Source organism: Balearica regulorum, chromosome 3 (assembly GCF_011004875.1).
Source record: "Balearica regulorum gibbericeps isolate bBalReg1 chromosome 3, bBalReg1.pri, whole genome shotgun sequence".
Classification (NCBI taxonomy): Eukaryota; Metazoa; Chordata; class Aves; order Gruiformes; family Gruidae; genus Balearica; species Balearica regulorum.
The window spans coordinates 98,628,744-98,655,647 of NC_046186.1; the positions used below are offsets into that span (position 1 = coordinate 98,628,744).

The 26,904-nt window shown below is 39.9% G+C and overlaps 1 long non-coding RNA gene across 1 annotated transcript in view; it reads right to left on the reverse strand.

Moving 5' to 3' along the window:
• Positions 1-757: 757 nt before the first annotated feature.
• LOC142601086 (uncharacterized) overlaps positions 758-26,904 on the reverse strand; it is a 52,051-nt gene continuing 25,904 nt past the window's right edge. The window contains exon 3 of the long non-coding RNA XR_012834685.1: positions 758-1,705. This is a non-coding gene — a long non-coding RNA (uncharacterized LOC142601086). The remainder of the gene's footprint in view (positions 1,706-26,904) is intronic.

Below are 26,904 nucleotides of genomic sequence, written 5' to 3' on the forward strand. Positions count from 1 at the left end.
TATAATAGTTGGAAACCCATCAACAATTGGGCATCTTCTATACAAATATGTTGCGGACCATCTGTATAGTTTTCTGTTCCAGAAGATTCCAGTAACTCACTAAGTTTTAATACTTTTTTTTTTTCTTGTGAATCTGATGGGCTGCCCTGAGATAAGTGATTAAAGCAAAAGCCTGCCATAATTACTTCAGAGCTAAAACTGCACAGAATTTGCCAATTCCTGTATTTGTTTTCTTACAAGTAACTTGAAGCAGGCATTTTCCACTGTTAATAATTTTTAGGTTCTATTAAGTCATTATTTTGGTGAAAATGATTGCTAACATATTCTTTCAAAATATTAGAATAGACAATTCTAAAGTTTTTCCAGAGAATTGTGCACTTGTTGGCGTTATAGAGACCAGTAGGTAATTTTTTTCTTGTTTCTTTTACAAAGTTTCCTAGAGCTTGTCTGTTTGGAATTTATCTATCTGCATATATGTGGGGCTCGTGTGTGCGTGAGACCATGTCTTTCTGTCTACCTGTCTAAAAGAACTTGCATTTCACTTTCACATACTTTAAAATGCACTAAGAAGAGCTTTCTAAGAATTAACTAAGTGTTCATTAACTCCTCTTAATTTTGACTGTGCGCTCTGCTAAGAATTGTCAGTATTAAGTTCTTACTCTTTCATGCTAATTTGACATTGCACAGACACTGATTTATTGTTGTCAGGAAAACAGAAGCAAAGACGTAAGAGATGTACCATTTCTTGAGGGTTGGTTGTAGCTGGTATCAGCAATTTACTGATTAACATGTAGTAACCTGTAGTGCTGACAGTCCTGGGTATACAAGCAATGCATTAAGGGTATTAGCAAAACTATTTTCTAAATTACCTGAGTCGAGCTTTCAAGGTAACTAATTCTATTTCTTTGGGCTTTTTTTTGCCTTTTTTTTTTTTTTTTTTTTTTTTTTTTGAGAAGCTAACTATTTAAAACAGCATTAAAATAATCTGGCTTCATTTCTTCTGCTGAAAGAGCAAGTCAGCTGAAACTTGGACTTTTTTGCTAAAAGAGGGGGGGGGAAGAAAAAGAGGTAGTTTTTCTTTTAAAGAGCATGACCATACACATTCCGCTCTGGTGCCTTTAAAGGGGACTTCCCTGGTTTAGATGCCCTTGAGCACAGAAATACCAACACCTCTTAATTGTTTAATATATTACAGCCTAAAACATTTACAGAAGTGCTTTCCAAGTATTTCACTGTTCCAGGTGCTTGGTCCTGCACCTCCTAAAATAATAGGCTATTTCCCCTCAGTTTTCATGTGCTTGGTGCCACAATGAGACATATGCTCTGTATCAAGGGAAGGGGAAGTGAGGGAAGTAAGTGGGACTGCCAGACATTGGTGTTTGCACTTGTGGCATACACAGACTTCTCTGTCTTGCGTCATGCAGCTTGTAAAGAATGAGAAAATAACGTGGCTTGTACTCAGACTGTAAGATCCAAGGAGAAAAATATCATATTGTTAAGCATTTGAATGTCACTCTGCACAAAGACCCCCTATCACTGCGTCCTCTGAGCAGCATCACAAAAAGAATCACAATTCTAGTACATACACCAGTCCACGCTACAGCCATCTTGCAGCCGTCTTAATGCCACGCTCCAAACTGCATTCGTTGTTGTGTGGAGGCGATGTGAAGCTGAAGTCTGACGTCTGTCACGTGCAGCCATGCCTCTGAGGAAAAAAAATTAATCTGAAAAAAACATGACACCTTATTTTGATTCAGTGGAGGCAAAGAAAGATAGAGCAATTTGCTTGCCCTATGCTTAGCTAATTTATTTTTCAACTTGTTTAGCCAAAGTGAAATGAGACTTTTTCCCACTTGAGAAATAAATCCCTTAACATCGAGCACTCAGGGCTCCTTAGGCTTCCATGAGACTCTACCCCGGCATAACAGGATCCGAGCTACTCTGTCCATCTGATTGTCACGTCGTACCTCTGCTGGGAGTCCCGGATGCCGCCTGCTCGCAAGCTGTGCGGCTCAGACATCGACGTGCCACGAGCACGAGTAACCCCAACATGCTATGATTCGGTGCATGGGCACTGAGTGAAACTGGGCAGTCAAAGGGACTTTGTCTGGAAAAACCTGTTCAAAAAGTCTCCCTCCTCTTTCTTGAAAATCCTCCATGCTGTGCAAATGCAAGTGAATGTAGATTGTTTAAAGAGTTGGGGTTTCAAGACCTTCTCCTAATAAGTCCCTGTAAGGGAGCAGCAGCTGGACACAGTTGCCAGTAAGGAGCTGGAGGGAAGGAGGAGATAATGCAGAGTTAAACAATTCTGTGAGAGTGGAGGACTGAATCTTTCCGTGGCTGCAGTTTCAATCATGCACTTCCCCGCTAAGTTGCCTACCATCCCTTTGAACCCACATCTCCCATGTGACAGAGCAGTGATCTGGCTGCTGAGCCACTAGACTAATATTGTTCTTTTAATCTCACAAAAATGTGTTATAAAAGAGTTTGATTCACATGAGAAATTAAGTATAAGATCGGTCCTCATAAAGACATTATGCCATGAATGCTCTCTTTCTGCTGGCTGCAAGAATAGGTGGCTCAAGGGTGAAAGGCTAGCATTTACATTTAAATACACCTATTGGAATTACACAAACAGCAGGCTAAAACTACTGGTCCCTCTCTGAATGCTTTTAGAGTTTGCTGCTTTTTTTTTTTTTTTTTACATAGCAACATCTTTTTTTTGGGGGGGGAGTTAACATAATCAAAAATGTGAAACGAGAGCCTTAAGATCCTATAAAATAAAACAAAGAAGGTCTTTGTGCCAGCAGGATAAATGGATGAACCTTTTCAAGCTAATTATTTTACTTTTCATCTGTATGTGGCACTCAGGAGGCGCAATCCAGATACGAACTGGAGCTTTCTCTGCTGTTACGCTAACTGGTAGTGCTGGCTGGGTGCGATGCTGTTTATATTTCCCAGAGAAAGTGAAATGCACTTTTTTTTCTTGTGTCTGCCAAACCCAGATTTACCCTGTGATAAAACAGAAAGCTCCTTACCACCTGGAGAAAACAGAAACTGAAACAGGGTGGAAAGAGCGCTTGGTGCCAGGGTGGCCTGGCAGGCAGGGTGCAAGCTCAGTGAAACCCTTGAATTGCACCCGCTTGACCCAGGCCAGGGGTTCTTCCCTTTGCTCTCTGCCATCTTCCTCCCCTCCACGCAGCGACAGAGGCTGGACTTGCAAAACCTCTGGGCTTGCCTTTGCTCTTTGGCACCTCTGATTGCGAAAAGAAAAAAAAAAAGTGCTGTGTCTTTTCCTTGAATTTTCCTCACATTTTTGATGGCTCTTTTACCATGATTTTCCACCACTCAGACAAGGGCCAAAACCAAATAGCATGAATAAATGCCTTAAAATTACAATGTAGCTGGAAATCAGAAATCAGGAACTGCATTCTGAACAATTTTTGCACACACTCCCCAATTTGTATTAAATTACCACATAACATACAGCTAATAACACTAATCATTAAATATGTTCCAGATGCCTCTGAACAGTGAAGAACTTAAAATCCAGATCTGGATGTGGCAGTTTCTTAACATCTTGTTAATATTTTTTCCTTTGAATATGTATGTAAAACTGCTATCTTAATATATAACCTTGGATAGTGGTGAATCCTAAGGCATTTTTTACAAACATAATGAAATTATATGGGCTTTAGAATCTCTTCTAAGTGGAGTGAAATGATCAGGTCTTCAAAATGCATGCAAAGAAAGAAACAGTGAAGGAATCCATATCTCCATGTTCAGTAGCCATCTATGGGTCTTTTTTTAAGAGTATATCTAATTGTATTTTGTTTGGGTTTTTAATAGTTTGGGCCTTTACAACATTGTGTGGCTGTATAAAACAAAATAGCATGTGCCTTAGTCTTCCTAGTCTAGCATGTCTTAGTCTTCCTAGTATGTATTCCTAGCTTTTATATTATGAGAAATGTTCAATAATTGTTTCCGGTATGCCGCCGCCTTTTTTTTTTTTTTTTTTTAATAATTTTATGTCAACTACTCAGTCATCTTTTTTTCAAACTGAGGAATCCTCTGCAATCTAAACTCTCCATGTAAAGAAGCTTTTCTAGACGTCAGATAATCCTTGTTGCACCCTGTTGTAGCTCTCCTCCTCCTGCTATGCCCTTGGGGAGGTGAGGGGATGAGACGTGTGCTCAGTATTCACCATAAACTTATAAAATGGCAGAATAACCTCCTCTGCATTGTTCTCCCTTCCCTTCCAAAGGACTCCTGAGATCCTGTGCACTGTCTGACTGCTACAGAGAGTTAGGATGACATTTTCATGGAGTTTAAAGGTCCGTTGTCTGGAGGAGTTAATTCTCCTGGCCCATGGATACATAAGGCCACATTACCTGAATTCAGAGGATTTTATGTCCTCTGCAGAGCAGTTTAGACAACCTAAATTGCATACCTGTGTTTTGAGCCTGCAGTGCAATGAAGATGCCTCAGTGCTCCTGACAGAGAAGTCCCTTCCAGCCAGCCACCAGTCAATATTATGCACCTCAGCTTACTGAGAATTTAGGCAAAAATTATCTTCTGAGGAATAAAACATCAAGTAAAGCCCATTTTTAAAAAGTGGAGGGGATGACAGATGTTCTGAGGCTCTGGTTCCTGGCCTCAGTTTCCTGTTTTCAATAATAGTGTCACATAAAATATCAAGTTATTCCCAAGACAAAGAACCAGAATCTATCTACTACCACTACCTGACAGGTAAGTTATCTCTTGTTTCCCCGGTGGATACTTAAGTGTCTCTGGGGAAATGTCGAGGGAACTTCCAGGTCAAAGAAGGAAGCCTGTACCTGCTTTTAGGTTCTCATATCATTAGACTGTGTGGGCAGAAGATGGTCCAAGTTGCTGTTTGAGCTTAGAATCAGACACCTCCATTCCAATTCAGGCGATGTTATTGGATACAGGCCCAGAAGTTTATGCTAAATGTTTAGTATTATTAGGTTATATCAAGCATAGCTCAACTACAATCAAATACTCATTTCCTAGCTTGAGGCTCTCATTTCACACTCTGAATGAATAAAATATAGCCTGACCAAACAGAGGTTGTGAGGCGAGTGCAGGCTCTACTTAGAGGTTAACAACCTGATTTCTCTCTCATACCAGTTTTACGGTCATTTAGCTCCATTGACTTTGGTGGAATGAGTCCTGATTTACAGCATTGCTTCAGAGCAGGTTTAAAGCGGTGTTCTACAATAGCAATGCTGGTGCCAGGTCTTTGGAAGCAAAGCATTTTGTTTGCATTGTGCGTGCCACAGTACTATCAGTTCTGAGGCCCTAAAGAAAATTTATATTAATTTTTGATCCATAGAGAACAGATTTTCAAGAAATTATTTAAGTTTCTCATTTGTTGCCTTACATGATTTAATATCAGTTATGGTGGGGTTTTTTTCAGTGACTTGTTTACCAAGGTAATCCTGGGGTTTCAAATCAAATTTGTAGGTTAGAGGTTTACAGAATCCATATTTGTGTGCATTTTTGGTTGGAACAGACACCCTCAACTTGAAATTAAATCTCAGAAATGCTGTCAAATTAAAAAAAAAAAGCAGCACCAAACCCACAAAAAACAACAAAACATAGAATTAGTTACTTTAGAAACTACTTTGAAATTAGTTTACTTCCTGTCACCTCTCGCAAGTGCGATTTTAAGTTTGCACACAATAGACTACCATTTGGGGGTTGGAACTAGATGATCTTTAAGGTCCCTTCCAACCCAAACCATTCTATGATTCTATGATTCTTCGGAGTTTGGCATGCACCACCATAGGTGGTCTCCTGTGCTGCTTCTTACCTCATATTGACTTCCCAGAGTAGAGCAGATAGGAGAAAATATCTGAGTGAATACATCTGAGGAAGGAATGAGGATCTGTGTTCTTAGCTTGACTCATGTTGAAACAAAATATTTTCACTGTGGGGAAGCTAAGCAAGCCGAACATGATAAACTTGCAATCCGCTTCACTGCTAGGTAAATACAACTATGCCTGCTGGAGCTCTCCTTCAGGAACTTAAGCTCATGTGTGCCGAGGATATGGAAAAGCACATGTGCTTTTGATGTCTCTCTGGTGTCTCTCTTAAGTTGCCAGAGCTCACTTTTCACAGTCCTTAGCAGCTGGTCTGTCAATGAGAAGCTGTAGAACAATCTTATCTTTGTGAGCCAGCCCTTATCTTCTTACCCAGTGCAATGGCCGTGTTCTTTGGTGCAGAGATCAGCTAGGCTTCTCCCTTCTCTGTCCCCATAAAATAATCTGAAGTGGGGCAGAAGCATCAAGAGTGCAGTGCAGAGGTGAAAAGAAAGATTTATTTTTCTTTCCTGAGGGATGTCATTGTTTCTCAGTTCCCAGCAGCAGAAACTTTAAACTAATGATCTTTACAGAACACGCAGGCCAGCTGAGCTCAAGACTCATATTCATATTGTGATGATTTAATATTGCATTATGAGTATTTCTAGATGGGGCAATGTTTTGCAACATCATATTAAGGATAATAATAAATAAAACCATACTCCCTTGTCTCCCCAAAAAACAACTTCCACCATGACTATTTATCCGGTGGATCTTGGGGGCTTCAAGGCCTTTACAGTTGTCAGGATTAGTGCAAGACAGACTTTGCTGAAGGAACCAGGTGGCTGTGGTGCCACCTCTCTACTTCTTTTCCTTTCCCCACCCAAAATCCTGACTTTAGGGAGGGGGTAGAAATTTTTTCTTATGTGCCTGGCTTGCTGAGAGAGCGCCACATAGTTGTGGTCTGTTTGCTCAACATTAGCTGTGCTGCCCAAGCGTGAAAGCAAGCATGGAGGGTAGATTCTCCCTGACTTCTGTGGGATCTGGAGCAGATCCATGAGGAATGCTACTGTTTTCAGCACTTCCCTTGCTCTGCCTAAGACCAGGCACACTGAGATATGAATGTTGTTGCAGCTGCCACATACTACGTATAAGCCACATGTTGATGATTATTGCTTTAAACGAGAAGGTCTTTGTTTAAATTGCTTGTTTTCTTCCATCTAGAACCTATCATGTTTTCTATGATAGAATATCTATTTTTAATTTCTTTAACAATGTACCTGGAATTTACATAATATCACAGTTTGTATTTATAAAAAAAGACTCTCCAGATATATATTTATTGTGTAGACAGCTTTATAGTAAAAGAACTAGCCTCTAATTAATTGAAACAAATTGACCTATTCATTTTTCAATTGTTTGTATCATTTTATGTTGTGGTTTGTCTGTTGCTTCTAGGTCTGCTTCAGTCCGCTCCCCAAATAACAGTGCTTTTCTTTAAAATATAATGAACTGTGCTGCATTTATGAGAGCTGCATGGTCAAGCCGTGTTACTCCCGTCACCCGACTGAATGCCATGTCACACTGCCAATGTTTGGACTGAGAACTGATCGCTGGCTTCGGCAAGACTGGAAAGGAAAGGATGACCTGGACACACTGACTACATCTAAACTATTAAATAAAATTAGTCAGAGACTTTTCCTGGAGGCCAACTGGCATGAAGGAGCTTGCATTCACACAACGAGACTCTCTCACCCTCCAAATGACAGTGACCACATCCAAAATACCTATTGGAGATGGTCCCTGACCCAGGTTAATACCCAAGCTGTGCTTTGGCATTGTATGGAGAGCACAAGAAGGCTTGGGCCAAGACTATGCCAGCGACCAGTTTAGTAGTATGGATGGTTTCAGGCCCATGCTTTGTTGGTCCTGTTTTGTTTATTTAGTGTTAGAGTGAAACCTCAGCAACACTGCCAAGAGTCAACAGAAAACCCCAACTGGCCTCAGTGACCGGAAGTCACTGAGAAATATAAACTTTAGTTTGTTCATCATCTTCACGTTTGGATTCTTTTTTCTTTTGTTCTGTTTTTTACCAAATGAGTACTGAAATGAAAATTTTTTAAATCTTATAGACTAATAAAATTGGGTTATCACCTGCTCAAATCTTGTTATTTTTGAACTACCGAGAGGTTTATCACCCAAGCTGAGGTTCTGGAAAAGCAGCTTCACCTCTCTTCCCTGATGGAGGATCTCCTATGGCTTTGAGCAAGTAACTAAGATCTTCTATGACTCAGCACCCTGTTTGGATAAAAGGGTAAAAAGCTGCGAGGTGTTGAGATACAAACACACCAGGTGCTTGAGGTCACATAAGCACGCTAAACTGATGTGAACATAAAATTCCCTTTGATTTCTGTGGCAACTTTTTTTCACATGTCTGGGAAGGGAATTTATTTTAAACCCTGCAAAACAGACACGAGTGCGTTCACCCTTATATCAAGATGTTTTCACAGTCAGAGCACTGGAGGTAGTTCTGGATAAACCTGAAGGTCCTGTAGTGTAAGATTGTTTGGGGAGCTGGTGCTCTGTGTTTCTAGGACTAACAGTGCACTTGGTACCCCAGTTAACCCATGTAACACTGTCCTTCACAGGACTATGTTATACTTCTGCCTGCAGCATTATAAATAGCAATCAGACAATTCATGCTATAATCTTTTTCTCTGTTCTAAAGATAAACGGCAGTGAAGGCCAAGTTGGTGTAAAAAGCTCATCATACAAAATTATGATATTAGGCCATGCTGTATTACTGCGATTACAGAAAATTACCTACAGGTATTGAATTAATCCATGATTTTCCAATGATCTCAGCAACAGCAGCAGAATTGGGACATTTTAATCATTGTGTTATCAGTTTGGTAGGTAACTACTAAATTGCTGCTCGAAATGAAAAACAGTATTGTTTTATCCAGAAGGTTTCTGGTTTCTAGCACTAACCTTTACTTTTCTTAGAGCTCAGACATACGATTGAATTACTGAAGCTGACAAGCACTGATTTCAACGACATTTAAGCTAACACAATTTTTGCTACGGGCTAAGAGTGTGCTGTTAATTAACGCGGTCATTTGATGTGCAGCACCTTGCAGGACTATGAGAACTTGATTGTGTGCTTTCATTTCACCCAGTGTTCCTTTTAGGTTAAAAAGACTCTTTGTTTCTTAATTAACCTATTCATGGATCAGTCTCATAAAAGAGGCTATGGAGCCTGATATGTACATAGTCATACCTGGCCCGGGCTGTGTGAATCTTATTTAATGAAAATGTTATGGAGGAAAGAATAGAATTGTTGCAAAGAATGATTTACATAGAAATTGATAATTTATTTTCTGAGCTGGACTTTGAAAAGCAGGAAGTGTGCCAAAGCAGAGGAGGAACATTTGACCAAATCTACCATTGGCTCCCTTTCCCTTCCCTTTCTGTGTTGCCCCTCAAGCCAGCAGCACTCTCCGTGGGTCCTGGCACATGGCAGTGGCTCTGCTCAGACCAATTGAGATCATTGCATCAGTTAAGGCTTGCAAGGCCATAATATGTTTATTTTTGCAGCCTGATCTTGAAAGAAACGGAGGAGGGCTTGCATCTCCCTCCCACTGATAACGGCGGTGTTGAAAGTGCTCGGTGCATTCCAGGGCAAAGCCTTGAAGGCTGCGGGTTAGAGAGCTGGTAACGCTCCTCTGGAAGTACAAGCAGATTCTTTTGCTTTTCACTGGGGAAAAGCCTGGCTCTCCATTAAAAACAAAACAAATCAAAACAACACAAAAAACCCCAACACAATAGTGTAGTGGCCCAAATAAAACATAGAAGAACCAATCTCAGCCCAAGCACTCAGTTTGGAGATCCTCTAGAATTAGACAGCAGCTTGAAGCTTGACCCAGGGAGGAGTATCTCCATGGTCTTCTCACGGGCAGAAGTGTGCAGGCTCTGCCCACATGTGTGTGCCCTGTGGTGTGTGAGGACATAGCCCAGAGTCCCCAGCTGGTATTCCCTGCCTGCTGGCAGAGGGTATCATCACTGGCTTGATGCTTATTCACACTGCGTAGGCTCTGAGCTGTGCTACGCAGCCATCACCCCAGGCTTCATCTCAGGCTCTTTTTGACCCTCTTTAGCGTTTTTAAAGCTGGATTCTTTCAGCTTATATATTCTCTCTAAGGAATCTCTTTTTTTTTTCTCTCTACTTTCACAACAGATCGTGCTTTGCCAAACTCGCCACTCCACCATCTATCCACCCCATATGTTTATATTTTCCTATTGCTGAGACACGTTGTGCTGACCTGCCTGGCCAGAGCTCCTTTATCACAGAGATAAACATGATGTCCCCCCTCACATAGAGTTTCTATCATGTGTGACCTTTCATCTTGAACTGCCATGACCTTTTTTTTATTAATGCTGTACTGTGCTGCTTGCAGAAGCCAGGAAAGAAAATCTTTTGTTTCTAGATAGAATACTGCTAAAGGACATGATACGGTCTTGTTTTTAATCCAGCTAATTAAAATCTGCATGTGCAGTGTAACTGAGAACGCAGCCTTCGCCCACTACTTTCCCACAGGCAGGGAATAAAGGCCTTTAGTGCAGCAGCAGCTAGCCACCCTTGGATAACAGAGAACAGAGCCCACAATTCATCCCAGCTTTCCTTATCATATCCGCGGAGGGCTTTCCCTTCCCTCCCTCCCTCCCTCCCTCCTTCCCTCCCCCTTTCTCTCCATGGAATCACTTACTGTAGCTATGCGCCTCTATACATCACTTCAGAATGTAATCAAGTTAAAAATATGTTAGCTCTCGTTTATCTATGCTTCAACGTGCTCTGAATATAATTCTTTTCCAGTAAGAAAAAAAAATAGAGAAAGAAAAAAAAGAAAAAGAGAAAGGAAAAGAGAAACAAAAAAGAGAAAGAGAGAAAAAGTGTCTATTTCTAATGAAATGTCAAACCTATTTATGTTAAAACTGTTCTGCCAAGAACTAACTGAATAACACAGTTTAGCGGTTCACACTTTCGTACGTTCATTATGTAGGCTTTTTTGGATTTGCTGGATGGTTGTGGTTATTACTAATGCTGCCTTTTGTGTGTGTGTGTGTGTGTGTGTGTCGGGGAGAGGGTGCCATGGAATTTTTTTGTGTGAAGCATTCCCTTGGTTAGTTTTTCACTTGTTGTTTTTTGTTGGGTAACTGAAGTGGGGGAGGGAGGAGGAGGAGGAGGGCAGCCGGGTGGGAAGAAGCGGTGAGGGTAGCATGGGAAGCACTAAAATTGAGCCCCCACCTGTTTTCTCTTTCTTCAAGTCATGTTTTATATGATGATGATGAGGTCAACAGGGAGCATAAAAATGTGCCAGGAGATTCAAAACTTGGAAGGAGATTGTACAACATGAGTAGAAATTACATTTCAGTGCATGTCGAGAAGGCCTGCCCCCCCCGGTTCCCCCAGTAAAGCACACAAACAGGCTTTCTGTGGGCATTCCCTGGTAACCCGCACAAAGAGCTGTTCCAACAGCTGTGCCTGCAGCTAAACACCATCCACGGGCTGCTGCCGAAAATGATGGGGTTTGTGCGTTAACTTCCCCAACTCAAATTCAAGGAAATACACTTGCGATTATTAAAGGAAGAGATTTTGAGTCCTGAATGAATATGCAACATCTTGGGAAATGATTTACTTTATTTGTCTGTAATGAATTATTCATATGTATGTTGTACTCAGGGAATGATTAGAGAGATATGAGAAAGTGGTGTTTTGAAATCTAATAGAGCTTATTAGGTGACACCAGTCTAACTAATGCACCTAACATCACATGTTTTTAATACCTAAGTATTTTAAAAACAGAGAACGGAATGTTTAAAAGACATCAGAAGTACTGTGCTGCCTATACATTAAAACATGTTATGTTGATCAAGTACACTTATGGTGACTTCTATAAGCACGAATAAAGAGATCTGTACATTTTTCTGATCTTAGTGCCTATGGAAGGACTACATTAAATAAGAAATAGCTGTTAGTATTCTTATATAACTCTGATATATTACATTTATATAACACATTGTGAAATTACAGCAAGCATAAATTTTTATGTACTCTGGAATTAGTATCTAATCAGTAGAACAGCGATAGCCAAGAAGACATTTATCTGTATTTGACCAATTTAAGATTTTCGGTTTTTCACATTTTGAGGAATATATTCAATAACCGGTCTTTGATAGTGACATCTGTTTTGACACAGTAAAAAAGTTGTTAATATCATCACATATTTTTTTATAAAATGAGGGTTTGCATATTGCATAAGCAATGTAAAATTTATGAAGCTTTGTGTATTCCTTTTAAGTGTGCTAATCATAATAAATATGGCTTTTTTTTTTGTTACTTAGCAGCCTTCCTTAAGCATTAAAATTAATTTGTATTTTGGGGGACACTTATTATTTTTATGGGCAGATGTGATGTTAAATAATGTTCTGTAATTTCATGTAATTAATAACATAAATTAGGGTGGTGATTGTTATTTTTGTCACTAATAACTGTTGTTGTAGAGTCCTTCTTACGCAGAGGGCACCTAACAAGAGCTGAAAATCGACCACATTGCTGTGTTAGTCACACATGACAACCAGCATGGCATAAATTCCCTCTGAAAGTTACTGAAGGATGCTGAACATCAGGGCATGCTAAAGGTCAGGCTTAATAATGGGGCATAAGTCTCAGATCCCCACAGTGAACAGTTAATGTATTGGAAATCAGGATGCCTTTACTAAGTCCCTAAACCATTTTATGCACTCAAAACTACATCCAAAAAGTTCAGCTTATGATAGGACCCAAAAGTGTTTAGGAGGCTGCTCTCAATACACTTAATGAAAAGGGGATCGAAATGGCATTCTTTAGTCTCCCACCTGGGACCTGAACCTGCACTTGAGATGTTTTGGTTCATCTGTGGTATCAGCAACCATTTACAGGGATCCCTCACTGGTGATACCATGGAAAATATGACTGCGACAAGAGGGCATACCTGATTTTTTTGTATCAAATAATTTTCAAAGTTTTAAATTTTCATTTCAAAAGTTTATTGCAAAGTTTTCAGGTTTTCATAGCTTGTACCTCTACTTTTTATGTCACTGTTGATCTTCTGCACAGCAGATATATACTGATCTGCCAGAATTAAGAACAAATTCTACATTAAGTGAAAGTTAAGAAAACTCAAGAGGCTGACATGTCAAAGATGGCAGTTATTTAAAATGTTCAGCTATGGCTGCAGAAAGATCCCTTTAAAATGACCATTCTTCTTTCCTATACTAACCTCATATCAAAGCAAGTTCTTAAATCAGCACCAAAGGAAGTGAAAAGAAAATTTGTGACTAAATTTCTTTTGATGCTGCAAATTCCTCTCACAATCCAATTGTCAGATTTCACTGCATCCCTTCCAAACCAAAGCAGTCTAGCCCAATTGTGCAAGAATGTTTTGTAAGGCTATGAAACGAAGGGTCAGTTAATTACGCCCTTTTTACAAATGATGAAGACCATGGCAGTAATGCTTCATCTGATGATTCAGGGGGACAGTAGGAGGCAGCTGCTGCATTGCAAACAGAAACATGACTCACCCTCTCTCTGACTCTTAAATTAAAAAAAAAAACAACAAAACATAACAATAATACAATTAGAAATTACTTTCCCTACCCTCGGAGTGGAGGAAGAGAGGGCAGCTCATCTGTTTTTGCAAAATAAGAAGCTAAGTTTATTACTGGTGGTAAACGATAAATGGCATAGCCACATAGCTCTGGAAACAGAAGAGTAACACTGACCAAATATTCATGCCAAAGTCAGGTTTTACCTACTGAGAATAATTCCGTGTGAATTAAAAACCGAGTTGGGAGCTTGGGATTTAGCCTACTGCTAGCATAGCAGTAACAACAATAATCCTAATAAATAGCTATTAGTAATGGGAACACAGTGACAGTACTTGTTAGTTATAAATAATTAGTTATCAGCGATGGTAAGCCCATGGTAGCAGCGGGAGCCCAGGACTGCTTGCCCTGCAGGTACCTGGCAAATGGAGCATGGTGGGAACACCACCATGTCTCCAACCCTTGGCAGGCTGAGCGCGAGGTGTAAACTACCGAAACGGAACAGGGGTAACTGCTTGTTCATGGCATTGTAAAGCCTTCCTTCAACTCGTTTATCCTCAGTCTGTCAGTAAGGTCCCATTTTCTCTCTGGGACACAGTTAAGCCCAGAAGGAGCAGGGAGAGCTCCCATTCAGTTCAGCGTCAAACTGAAAATGCAGTGCTTCTGAGCACTTCTTCTCCACCTGTAGTAAGAAGCCTTAAATCCCTTTAAAAAAAAAAAAAAACCCAAACCTGAAATCTGTTTTTCCGAATTCGAGCCTGATGCTGTTGCCACTCCTGTTGGTTGGATCAGCATGCCTACTTACACCAACACCCAGGTTTTCAGCTTCCCCTGCAAGAAATATAGTCCTGGGCTGTACCTTCTACTAACATCAGGAAGACAGTTTTGGACTGGTAGAGTATCGAAAGTTTAGTTTTCTGGAATTGTGCCCACTAGCAACTAGCCAGAATTTGGCCCTCTCAATCTGTTCACTGCCTATGAGGATGGCAGTATTATTACATTTAACCTCAATGCAGGAATCCAAGAAAAAGCAAGATAACATGTTTATTTAGAAATTCCTACATACATATGTGTAGCCTTTTTAATTCTCTCAAAAGAAATGGGAGCTGGGTTACATCTGAGCAAGCTAGCTGAACAATTATTAATGTAACTAAACCAGTTGACGATTCATCCCACTTTTACAACCTTTTTGTATACTAAGGTTTGATTCATTTCTCTCAGATAGACAAGTACTATGCACATGCATGGCCCAATGCTTCTACCTTGCTCCCTATCACCGCAGGAGGATTGGGATAACCTTCATGTTTGCACCAGGTCAGGTAGGACATTGGTAGCAGCAGCCCTTTTGCTGCCACTGCAACACTTTTTGGGTTCCAAACAGCGGAAATGCGGTTGATGCATCGCAGACAGCTTTAACATATTGGGAGAAATGGAACATCTCTGAAAGTTTCAGTTCAAAATTTAGCCAGCATCAGATCTGGCATAAATTGTTTTTCAGAGATAAATATGTGAGTGTTTAGAAGGAAATACTCCTAAACACATGTAGTTGTTGAAGTTTACCTCTGACGACATCTTTGGGAAACACACCAAAACAACCCACAGGTACAAGGTGTGCATAAAGCCTACAAGCTCTTTACCAGGTGGAAAAGCCATTCTGTGACAGCTAAGGATGAGACAAAACAAAAAAGATTGAGTTCAACAGAGCACACATATGCACTTTCTGAATGAAGTCAGCTAAAAGGTCAAGAGAATAATCTGAGTGATAAGCAGTGTAGTGAGGCACACACTAAAAGTAATTTTCAGATGTACCTCCAATCAGCTTCTTCTTTTGAGAAAACATTTCAACCTTATTTTTTGCACCTGCAAGCTGGTTACCTGGATTAGCCTTATACTTAACACGTGCCTTGTTGCTTCACTCTCCTTCCTGCCAGGGCTACCTGTACTGATACCTGGTCTTGGTGCTTGGGCTCAGGGTGCTGTGTGCTTTGCTTATGCATTACAACGTTCACATTCCTATTTCCTTGGCTTTGCTTCCAGAAATCTATCAACAAATCTCTTAATTTTTTTTTAAAGCATCTGCCATTTTTTCTTCTGTAAAATGATACCTGTCATGTCTTGAAGCTCAATAACTGTCCTTTATGTAAACCTGCAAATTCTGCTCAAAATTCTTTGAGCTCTGTTTAAACCCTTTCTCTGAATTAGCTACTTTCTTTTAGTTTTTATTTACAATACGTTCCTCATCTTCTAAATGCCTTGCTTCAGATAGTAGGATTTTTAATGTCTAACTTTGTTCTCTCTTGTATTTCAAAGTGTTCGAAACTTTCTGATCCCACTTATCACTGCCCTTGCCTTAGGTGTGCTTTTTTCAGAGACTCAGATTCTCACACCATGTATTTTCAAAGAGTTTTTTTATTTCAGTGATCACTATCCCAGCAGATGGAGTTTCTGTTGCTGCCACTTGGATCTGGTAAGTAATCTAACAAAAGTTGGTGGGCGTATGTGTCACTGGTGGGTTTAGGGTTTCATTTCTTTCTTCTTTCACCAATATCCAAGATCATCATTGGCTTCTGTAGTGAAGTGAAAAGTTTGAGCTGCTCAAGCTAAACTGAGGTTCTGGAGGGACCAGAGTCTTAATAACAGTGAATTTAGGATGCAAATGTAAACTTTCTTAGTGTAATGAAACATAATACACTTCTGTGAAGTGTGTTTTAAAAAATGAGAAGTGCTAATTAATCATGCTTTGAACTTAGCATATGAGTTGACTTTTCAACTCTGACCTTGACTTAATTAGCTGGTAAAATACTATTAATTGAAATGCTCTTTTAAAATTTTCTTTAAAATTCTTTATATGTTGCCTTGATGAAGATCATAACATAAATTTAAGCAGTTGTAAGACTCTTCCTTCCATTTCTAAGCATTTACTTCTGGAATGAATCCTGCTGATGTCCCTGGGAGTAAACCACCTGTGAACTGGGAGAGTTGCTACTCTCGTTCTTACCATAGCTATGTCTTGCCTGGTATCCTGCTTTGTCTCTATCAGGTTCATTATGAAAATAAATTATCCTTTGTCAGTATGTTGTTGGTAGATTTAAATAATTCTTAGCAGATTAGTGAGACACAGGTTTTCTCTGCAGAAATCCTGCTGATTAGACTCTGTGGCATACTGAACATCCAGCTGTTTTATTATTTTGCTTTTAATGACCATTTCAAAGTAATGTCCTGAATAACCAGTAGAAACTTTTCTAAATAAAGGTACAGCGCTTGCTACCTCCAGTCTTCTGGAACAGTGGTTGTTTTCCTGCAGTCTAAAATTTTACTTTCTTCACAATTTGTATGCTTTTTGGGTCTGGTAGGGTTTTTTGTTTCATATATTGGCAATTCAAAATCTTGGATAGCTGTTCCTCTTTATTACAAAACCAACCAACCAAAAAAACCCAACAAGAAGGTTTGAGATTAGTAATCCCCTGATGTTCCGAGCAAAGAAAACTGATGCAGGAAAATAATTTAGCTCTCCAATAAAATGTCTTAGCTCTTCTAATTGCTTTCTTTAGGTCTTTCTGATCCAACTCAATCACTGACTGTTGTGTGAACCTTTTACTTCTGATGGACTTACTGATTTTTATTTTTATTTTTTTGCTAGCTCTCAGCTTCTGATAAACCCTCCAATTCATGCCCCAGCTTCCTGTTTCTAATATGCAGAACACATGTCAGAACAACTGGCCTAACTAGAGATGAAAAATAGTGAGAAGCTCTAAGATGTAGGAAAGGAGAAATACAAACACCAATTCGGTATGAGCTTTAGGATGTTTAAAATTAAGATTCTAGAGATTCAGTTGTCATGTAAATGAATCTGAGAAATTTTTTTTGTTGTTAATATAAAATTCTTTGGGTTGTAAAAGAGTCAATGAATGCATGGCTGTTTCTCATTAGTGGTGGCTGTCACTAAAATGAATATGTTGCTGAGTGTTCAGTTTCTGGGAAACGTGGTTGAAACATGAGCAGCTCTCTCCATGCAGAGCTCCGAGTCAGATGTTTTCAGAAGGGATGTTCCCCATTAAGTAATGACAGAGAACCATACGGAACACATTACAAATCGAAATACTGATTGATGAAGTGCCTGTGGTCAGCTTTCTACAGAAATGAGAATTTTGAACGTATTATCACATCAGCATGGAACTGATCTCACGTACAATCACATTCTGTTTTCATTTCTTTTTTGCTTCACAGTCTCACATGTGCTGTTCCAGATCACGTTTATAGTGAGCAGAACCTCAGACTGAAGGAAATAAAGCATCAAGTTTGAGCTCTGATGTTTCATTGATTTAGCCCAGTTCACAGAAGCCCAATAAGTCTGAGTTTGTTCACGCAGCTGGTAAGCTATAAACTCTTTCTCTGCGTAAGAAACTTCTCCCCTCCTTCCCCAGAGCTTGGAGATTGCTGGAGCAGGCCGGTGTTGGGGAGGGAGAAGTGGGGTCCCCTGGTAAGGCAGGGTGAGTCCTGGGCAGGTTTGAATTTGTCAGACTAAAAGCTCCACTTTGGCTTCCCAAAAGTAGATGCTCTCCTTTTCCCACTTAGCTCATTCGCAGGGGTTCAGTGAGGAAAATCAACTGACTTCAGGGCAAGACTGCTTGATTTGTTTGCATTAAAGTTACTTATTACTCTGCTTCAAGTTCAGGTTTGTTTCAGATACGGTGACCTCTTCTGTTTTACACAGAAAGCAAACGGGGCTGGTCATGTGAAATGTGTATATCTATTCACTGTGTACACAGATTGCAAGTGAATGCATGTGTGAGTCACAGCACATCTAAAGAAAAATATACAGTCAAATGGTAAATTTAGAAACTTAGGTCAAAGTATCTAGCTCTTTTTTTGCCAAACAATTCTTAAATGGTGCTTCAGTAAAAGCCTGAGCAGGAATGGACTTAGACACATATTTAGCACAGTGAACACTTGAGTATTTCTGTTTCTGAGATCTCGGCATGAGATTATTACAGTGCTAAGGCACATCAGGTGTGAGAGCCAAGTCTTGCTTACGCCTTTGCTAATGGAAACTCACTCAAGTGAATAGAGTTGCTTGGTTTACATTAGCACAGCTGAGGCCACAGGTTGGCTCAGCACCTAAATATTTGAACATAAGGGGAAGTAAAATCAAATGTGTACTAATGCCCAGAAATGTGAACAGTGGACAGAGTCTAAAACTAAAAACAAGGAGAGAGAAATATCAGGCATTTGTGTAAAGCCTGTGAATACATTTTAGGGTCTAATATTTCATAATAATTGATTTCAGACAATCAGGATCTGATTATTCAGAATTGTTAAGAATGCACAATCCTTAGCTGAATTCTCTTAAAATTAGATCTTTGAGACTTACAGCAAACATTATAGCAGTTTCCTAGCCTTCTTAAATACATGTGGGTTTTTTCTTTTTAAAGAATTAGCCGTGACAAACTGTTTTCCAGGGATCTGATTTCTGCCTTTCAGATTTCTGCAGATATTTTTGAAAATGCAGAACAAATGTACCTTGCTGATAAGCAATTTGTTAGTTTTCACTTTGTGTTTATTCATGGCAGAAATCTGTATTGGTAAGTATGCAAACAACAGTGTTTAGGTGCTTCATGAATTCAAAGGATAAATAAATGTAGAATAAAATGAGGAAACATGTACAAGCAGCTGTTCAAGGCTATAGAGTTTTAAGCTATCTGTAACCATAATTATTTCTGTTCTTCTTATTAAAAAAAATATAATGCAGATGTTATAATAGTAATGATCAGTAATTAGCTGAGATTCTACTGCCTTTCAGATATCTAAGTCATGAAATACTAAAGTCTTTCTGATAGTGATGGTTAGTCATTGGCAACAGATGCAGACTTTTAAGGGGGCTGAAGGACTTCATGGCAGGAGGAACGCAGAGAGTACTGCAATCATCATTCAGATCACCTTCCTCATGTACAATCTTCTTACCATACAAGATGACCCTACCAGTCTTCATGGCTCCTCATACCACAGTCATGAGCTCTGCTCTCAAAAAAGACTGTTGCAATTGTATTTTTGGTACTGTCCAGAAGTTTGGGCTTAGATGGGGCACAGATCAGGAAAGTCTCACAGAACTAGTGTCTGACATGAGCTTTGTTTAATCTTGCTTGTCTTGGAGGATCAAATGCTCCAGAGCCCTTGCTGAAACTGCTCCCCCAGCCTAAGATGAGCAATAGGAGTGATCCTAATCTGGACAGGAGAGCAGCTCAGATAAGGAGAGGGAAATGCTGATGGCACTTTCTCAAATCTTGTGTGTTTGGCCTGGGATAGATGATTGAGGCTTTGATGCCAGAAAGGTTAGTTCTGGACTGGGTTCCTACTATCATGGGCACACAGCTGCGTTTCTGACAGCATAGCCAGAAGATAGGTTTTGTGACTTCTAGACTTGTTCTGCCATGGCATGAAGCAGCAATGTGGTTCCCTGGCTGTTAAAGCTGCTCCAGGCTGAGCAGACTCGCTGTCCTGCAAACCCTTGGCCGTGTATTTGAGCTGCTCTCCTGACCTGGAGCTAGCACTGCTGTGAATGTGTGGTGCACAAACTGAGAGATCAGTCAAATCAGTTATCTGTAGGCTGAGGCTGCCTCTCTTCTTTCCAGCACTAGGCACCCTAAAACTGATAGACAGTATCAATGAACCTGAGGTTTTCCCATGGATCAGATAAAATAAGGAAACTCCCTTTCTCCCTCCACTGAAAGTTTGTAAACTTCTAGTGGGACGTAAATCAGGGAACTAAGAATCTAGATATTATTGAATTTATCTTCTCCAGGACTCAGTTTGTTCTTGTATACATGAAGATAACAGCATAGTTTTGTCTCAGATAAAAAATGCTCAGACAGCATTATATGTATTGCTATAGCTCTTGTTACCATTTTCCACAAGTATGGGTTATGGACAGAGAAGACTTGCCAATATAATCAGCATTAATACAGATTTCTCTTTCCTTTTGTTATTGTATCTTCAGAATGGCTTTGTTCGATTCCATTTCTTTGAGGAGGACTGCTTTATTTTTTAACTTGCCAATTCTTATACATTTCATCAGCCTTAAAAAATAATATTTTCAAAATGCTCAAGTAACTTAAGACCTTCTCTCTCAGATGTGATCTGGTGCTTACATGTGGGCCTGGAAACGCTGTTACCTGCCAAAATTGTAGTGAAACTGGTGTGATATAGACATCTAAGACTTCTGAGACTCTTGGTCTCCTATAGAAGATCTGGCACCAGTGCAACCATTTAAGTTACTGGTATGTGTTTTTATTGAAAAACATCCCAGTACAACCACATTTATAGATATAAAGACATCCTATGTTCTTGCTTCCCTATACTGCTATTTCCTTTCTAGATTGAAATAGGTGATACTGCTCAGAGTACCGGTATAACTGAATCAACATTAAATGCTGTATTAACTATATCTGACATCGTGCTGAAAGTTGTGACATAGGCTCTTAGGTGCTAGTCTGTTTCAAAATCAAGATTTAAGGTCTAATTCCACAAAACTTCTTTGCTTTCTTTTTAGATTGGGGCTTTTGGTCTTTTGAAAGTTTTTACAGTTAGGTTTATGCTGTCAAATCAGATCAGGATTCAGATTTTGGGTAGGATTTGGGTATTATTTTTTCTGTCCCGTAATAATGATCTGACAAAGATTAGGAATGGTGTGAATGCGGGGTGAGACTCAAAGCTTTTGAAGCACTAGCTCTCACCAGAGATGAGTCCAGGTTAAAGCTGCACTTCTTTTATGGGGCTTATTTTGAGCTTCCTTAGAATTTTTGAGGCAGTCATCTGAGAACTAAACAGCATAGCTGCCTAAAAAGTAAACAAATGCTTTTTAGATGTGGTGGGCAGATCAGACTGGATATGAGTTCTAAGAAAGTACAAAATTAAGTCAGCTTTATTTAGCAACAGAACAGTTACTGCACAGTGGTAGCTTCACACGTGACTCGTCCCCAATATTGCAACACCATTAACCAGAGAGATTGGGCACAGAGATAACTGTCCTTGGCCTTGCTGAGAATAGCAGTAAGAGGTCTAACCACTGCCAGTCATGCTCATGTTAGCTGTATATAGGGGGGAAAAAAAAAAAGAGGGAAAAAAAAAAAAGTCAAAATTCTGTTGTTCCCTACTAAGTTGCACTGAGTAGCACCTATTACAGCTGGTGGGTTTCCATAGGCTGCTTCAGGACTCCTCCCATCAGGACACCACAGCTGGGTGATCACATCTGGCCATCAGGGAGCAACTTTGGGTCTACCGATTCTTTTTCTTGGGGCAACTCATCTTCCAAGAAATCTGAAACAAGAGGGCCCTTCTAAGTCCCACAGCAAGAGCATGTTTTTCTGTAAATGCTCTGTCATTCTCTCTTGCTCTCACTTGCTTTAAAGCATACATCTGACACAAATTAATCTGCAGGGTTTTTAGTCATTTCCCATCCGCTGCTGGGGCAAATTAGACTTGCTGATGTTGTTTTGGCCTAACCCTGAAGCAGCATGAAAGGAATGGCCCAGAGAGAGCACGAACATGTTCTCCTTGGCTCTTCTTCCATGTACTCTCTGGCCTGCTCAACAACAACAAAAAAAAGAGTTCAATTGGCCTGAAAGGCACTGGGAGATTGAAAACCCCTCTGTAGTACCTTAAAGAACCAAAATTACTTAATTAATGTGGAGGCCATTATGTGTGGTTACCATATGAATGAGTAAGTGGACTGCCTGAGTTAGAGCAGGAAAGAGGAGAGGATATCTGAGGTCAGCCTTGTCAGGGTAAAGGAATCCTAAACAATGAAGGCATTGGTTTTTAAGATTTGATGAAGAATTTGAAAAAGAGCCCTGAGACTGAAATTAAATGAAGCATGGGAGAGTATTAGTGGAGATTAGCAGTGCTGTGCAGGAACCCGGAGCAGACTGCCAATCGCCCCTGAGCGCAGGCAGCTTTAGCTGGGCTGCTGCAGACAGGAATTAGGCAGTACGCTGCTGGAGTTTGACTGAAAAGTATTTTCTTGAGCAATGTTAAAGAGTTTCTCTTCCACACTCCCTCTCTTTTATTGACTTCTAAAAGTGAACATGCCCTTTCCAGCTGCATTTTTTTTTTTTTTTTTTTTTTTTTTTTTTTGCCAGGCAGACTTATGACAGAAGTAGAAAAAAACAGAGTCAAGACTTTAAAAGCGCTCTGGCACTCTCAGTGTGAATGTGAGATTCACTTAATAGCACAGGGTTGTCATCACAAATGTACTGCTTCAGATGAGCAGAGGACAAAGCCTAGTGAAACTAATGAAATTAATGGCTGTGTTTATAGTTGAATTCGGTGACATGCATTTGCTCACCTATAGAATGAAAGGGATGGATACTGGTTTAGTGAAAACTAGATTATTTTTCCAAAATCTGAAGGCTTCCAGTGATCTAAATTTTTCAGAGTTCTTTGAGGCCATTTCAAGACTTTTCACTCAGGAGTTTATCTTATCAGCCGTAATTTCCAGAAAGCAGTAGCTGCGATAGAACAAGCATGTATAATGCAAAAATGAGCTGAAGGCAGTAATGTTTTGGAAGATGTTGGCTACAGCATTTACTTTCTTGGCTTTCATTTGCTGTCTCTTCGAAACACTATTCACTCATATGTTCTGGGGTAACAATCCTGACTGCTGGATATCGGTTCCTAGCACTTACTTTTCCTACTAGCTACAAACAGAATTGTTGCTGAAAGCAAGGGGAGAGAAAGTGAATCATCTCTCTGAAAAGACTTTTATTGTGTGTAAGTTTTCCAGAAGACAGTTGCAAAATTATCCACAGAATCCCAAGGTGAGATCTGCCAGAGTCTGTAGGAAGTCAAGGATCATATTTAGACCACGTCCTTCAGTTGTAGCTAATGATGCTTTGGTGTTAAATGCTGTTGTACTGTGATACCCAATAGCGGTTGCATGGACAAAGCATCCATCTTTCCATCCATCTTAAGCATCCATCTTTGGAAAGCTGCGTTGTATCTTTCTCTACACCTTTACTCTGAAAGACTGTAGGTAATCTTGTATTTTATAACTCTAAGCTCAGCCACTGGGGCTTAGCCTTCCAAGGCAGCTCCTGCGACGCCACAGGAACCTGTGGGCCTAGCCTGCCTCTGAGGAATGGACCTAAATGCTTGAGCTGCCTCATGAATAGGCCTCACTATTTTATGTCTCTAAAACATTTAGGCCCTTCTGGGAAGGGGAGGGGTGCAGGGGAGCAGGACACATCAGCAACTAGCCCTGGCTGTTAATAATTCTAATAGTTTTCAAGTAACACCAAAACTGGAGTCTGGCTGCTGTTTTAAATTGGAGTAAATTAGTGGAATCCACACAAATGGTGCTTCGTTGCATAAACTGCATTTCAGAAGCAGATTGGATGACATTTTCCAATGTTCTCTCTGCAGCAATTGTTTCATTCCTCTGCAAAAGAACAATTTAAGTAATTGAATTTTCCCTCAGGATAGGAAAAAATTACCCCCCTCCCAGCCCTTTCTTTTTTATTTTCCCTTCTATTAATTTAATTGAAACCAAAATTGTTTGAAATATTAAATACCATTGGAGGCCTCCCATTACTAAGGCTAGAGCTGTGTGGGAAATACTTTTCTAACCTGCAAAAAGTTCATGTTTTCCTAAACATTCCTCTTCTGCTCTGAGATAAAACCGACCCGCTTTAAAGGCAGGAGTATGTGTGCTTGTGTTTATGTATGGGTGTTAGCGTTATGAGTGGTATGTAACCCCCAAGAAGTTTCAACTTCAAAATACCTCTTTTTTTTTTTTGTGACCAAAGAAAAAGTTGCCAAAAAAAAAAAGGTGTATGGTTCCATGATTTCGTTCTCTACCCAGAGCCTGAGCAGACTTGTTAGAAGGGCATTGCCTTTCGGCTGAGTGCTCTGTAGGTTAATGTGAAGGCCATCAGAAGGCTGAAACGAGTAGGAACCAATACAGAGCGTGGCCCCACAAGTACTTAGCCAGACTGCCTTCAAAACATACCTTGCAGCCTGGCTGAGCAAGAGTTAAGTTCTCTTTGGAAAGCAATGTTGCTTTAGGAGACTTGTGACTCACTAGTCACCAGTTCTATAGCTGTCATGTAGGACTTCATGGGTAGTTTTCCAAGCTAGGCCTGACTAACGTGTTCCACCTGGTTTAATGGAGTGTGTACAAGTGGCTTAAGCTGGACTTTGCAGTGGAGCGGAGGAGGTGCATTCGGGCGGCTGCTGCAGGCCCAGCTGGGAGGCAGCACTCCCTGTTGTGCCAGAGATGAGGCCGGTCTCTGGCAGGTGAACTTGGACACAGCAGAAACAGGTCAGGAAGCCCTCCAGACAAAACCCCTGACCAAACCTGTTGTGTGTTTCAGCGTTATTTTTTTTCACATTAAAAAAAAATCACGCCATATAAATGAGGAACAAAGATGAAGCTGTTTTTTTTTTTTTTTTTTCCTTAACTCTGAAGCTATAAAAGCTGACAGGAATTGCACACCCTCTAAACAGTCTGCATTGCTTCTGGTAACAATAACATACGTGATGCTCCTGCTAATTCTGAACTGACCATGGAGTTACTCAACATATCCTCCTGCACTGCAGTGCTGATTGCTCAACATATGGCCTAAACAGAGTTCACAGCTGAGTATGACTTTCTGTTAGCGTAATGTATGATGACCAAATTTTGCCAAGTATTAATCTAATCAGTACTGGAGGACATGTTTAGCTAAGAATGATCTTCCTACTAAACATGTTGCAGGAAATATATTCCTGAACCATAAACTATCCCCATTTCTCCACTCCCATTTGAATAAAACACAGTAACTTTTTATTGAAAGATTTTTGTGTTATTTCAAACAGACTTTAACCCTGACGCTGCTTCTTAATGAAATCTAATTACAGAAATATGATTTCATTTTAAAAGGTTTTTCTCTGTCCTTGCCAGTTCATAGCAATTTGAAATCCTTTGCCTTAGAGCTCACAGAGAGAGACTTGTATTACCTAAAATTTCAACTCGTCTTTTTCATGTGTGAACGACAAATATATTAACTTTCAGCAATTCACAAATTAAGCTAATAAAAATAAAGGCAGGAAGGCTGGTAGGTTCATACCTTCTAAGAGTTTGGGAAGGGTTTTATTATTTTAAAAAACAGAAAAACAGCTGAAGTCTCAAGAAAAACAAGTGATACATGAGATCAAAAACTACATGGTTCTTTTAAAGGATTCTGAATAACTAATCCATTATTAAGATTCCTTTTAATGGCTGGTGCTCCTTCTAATTGGTTAAACTGCTTAAGGAAGTATTTCAGTGCAATCATTAGCATAGAAAGCCTGATTGTTTATGGCTTTTGATCGTTGATGCTATCAGGGAAGAAGTTGGCTTTTAATATTCTTGAGAAGGATGAGTAGAGTTCTGACTGCCATCCAGGCTTCTTGTTCGTAACTTTATATGCAACTTAAGGATCTTAGACATATAGATATCATCTTATTTCCTCTCATCAAATGTTTTCATAATAAATGCCCTTTTTGTACTATTTATTATACGCTATCCAGTGAGCTCCTTGGGAATCAAATAACTTAGAAGTAAGGGGCAGAGAACACATTCTCCTTTTTGTAGGCTGTATGGACTATATTGTGCCCTGGAGATAAATACTATCTTTGGGGTTTTTAATGAAGCAAAATGACTGTCTATGAGTCAATGTCAGTAGCTGTAGAGGCTAAATCATCTGCATTTCATCTGTTCATATTTGACCTAGGTGAACAAGGTCTACCAAACTAGGGATAAAGAGGTATTTATGCAAAGAAATGTATCAGCTAGTTTTGGTTTGGCAAGTTTACCAGCATGTTCTTTTGCTCTGAAGCTTGAGAGGGAATTCTCTCAGGTGAAGCTTTCCTGCAACATTTCTAGTGCTTCCTGCCTTGAGATACTGTTGCCTTACTGGATTTTGCTTCTGGTTCTTTCAAACCAGTCCAGAGGTGAGGTGCACGTCATGAAGAATGTCACATTAAAAGCTGGCTGGTCTGAGGACGTATTGAAAGTACCCAAAATAGTCCATGACGTTTGTTGTGGGCTAAAGTCATTCTTGGCATCAGCAGGTACCTAGCAGTGCTTGGGCCTTAGTGACACCTGGCAGTAGAAGTCAAAGAATTAATATCTTCAGCCTAAATTGCTTAGAAACTATAATTATACTGTCAGGGATATGTGGTCATACCTTTTCTGGACTGAAACCAGTAAGAACTTCATACTGAAGAGATCTGTTATGGGTGCACATGTGAAGTTGGAAATTTGGTGTGGAGAGAAACTGGACCAGTTGTACAGTCCTGCTGCCTTGGATAGTGGCCAACAGTAAAACTGATTTTAGAAAGTCTGTCAAAGTTAGTGTCAAAATATTCTTTGTTAGGTAGATAGGGACATTTTATGTTAATCTGCTTCAGTGTGAGGCTA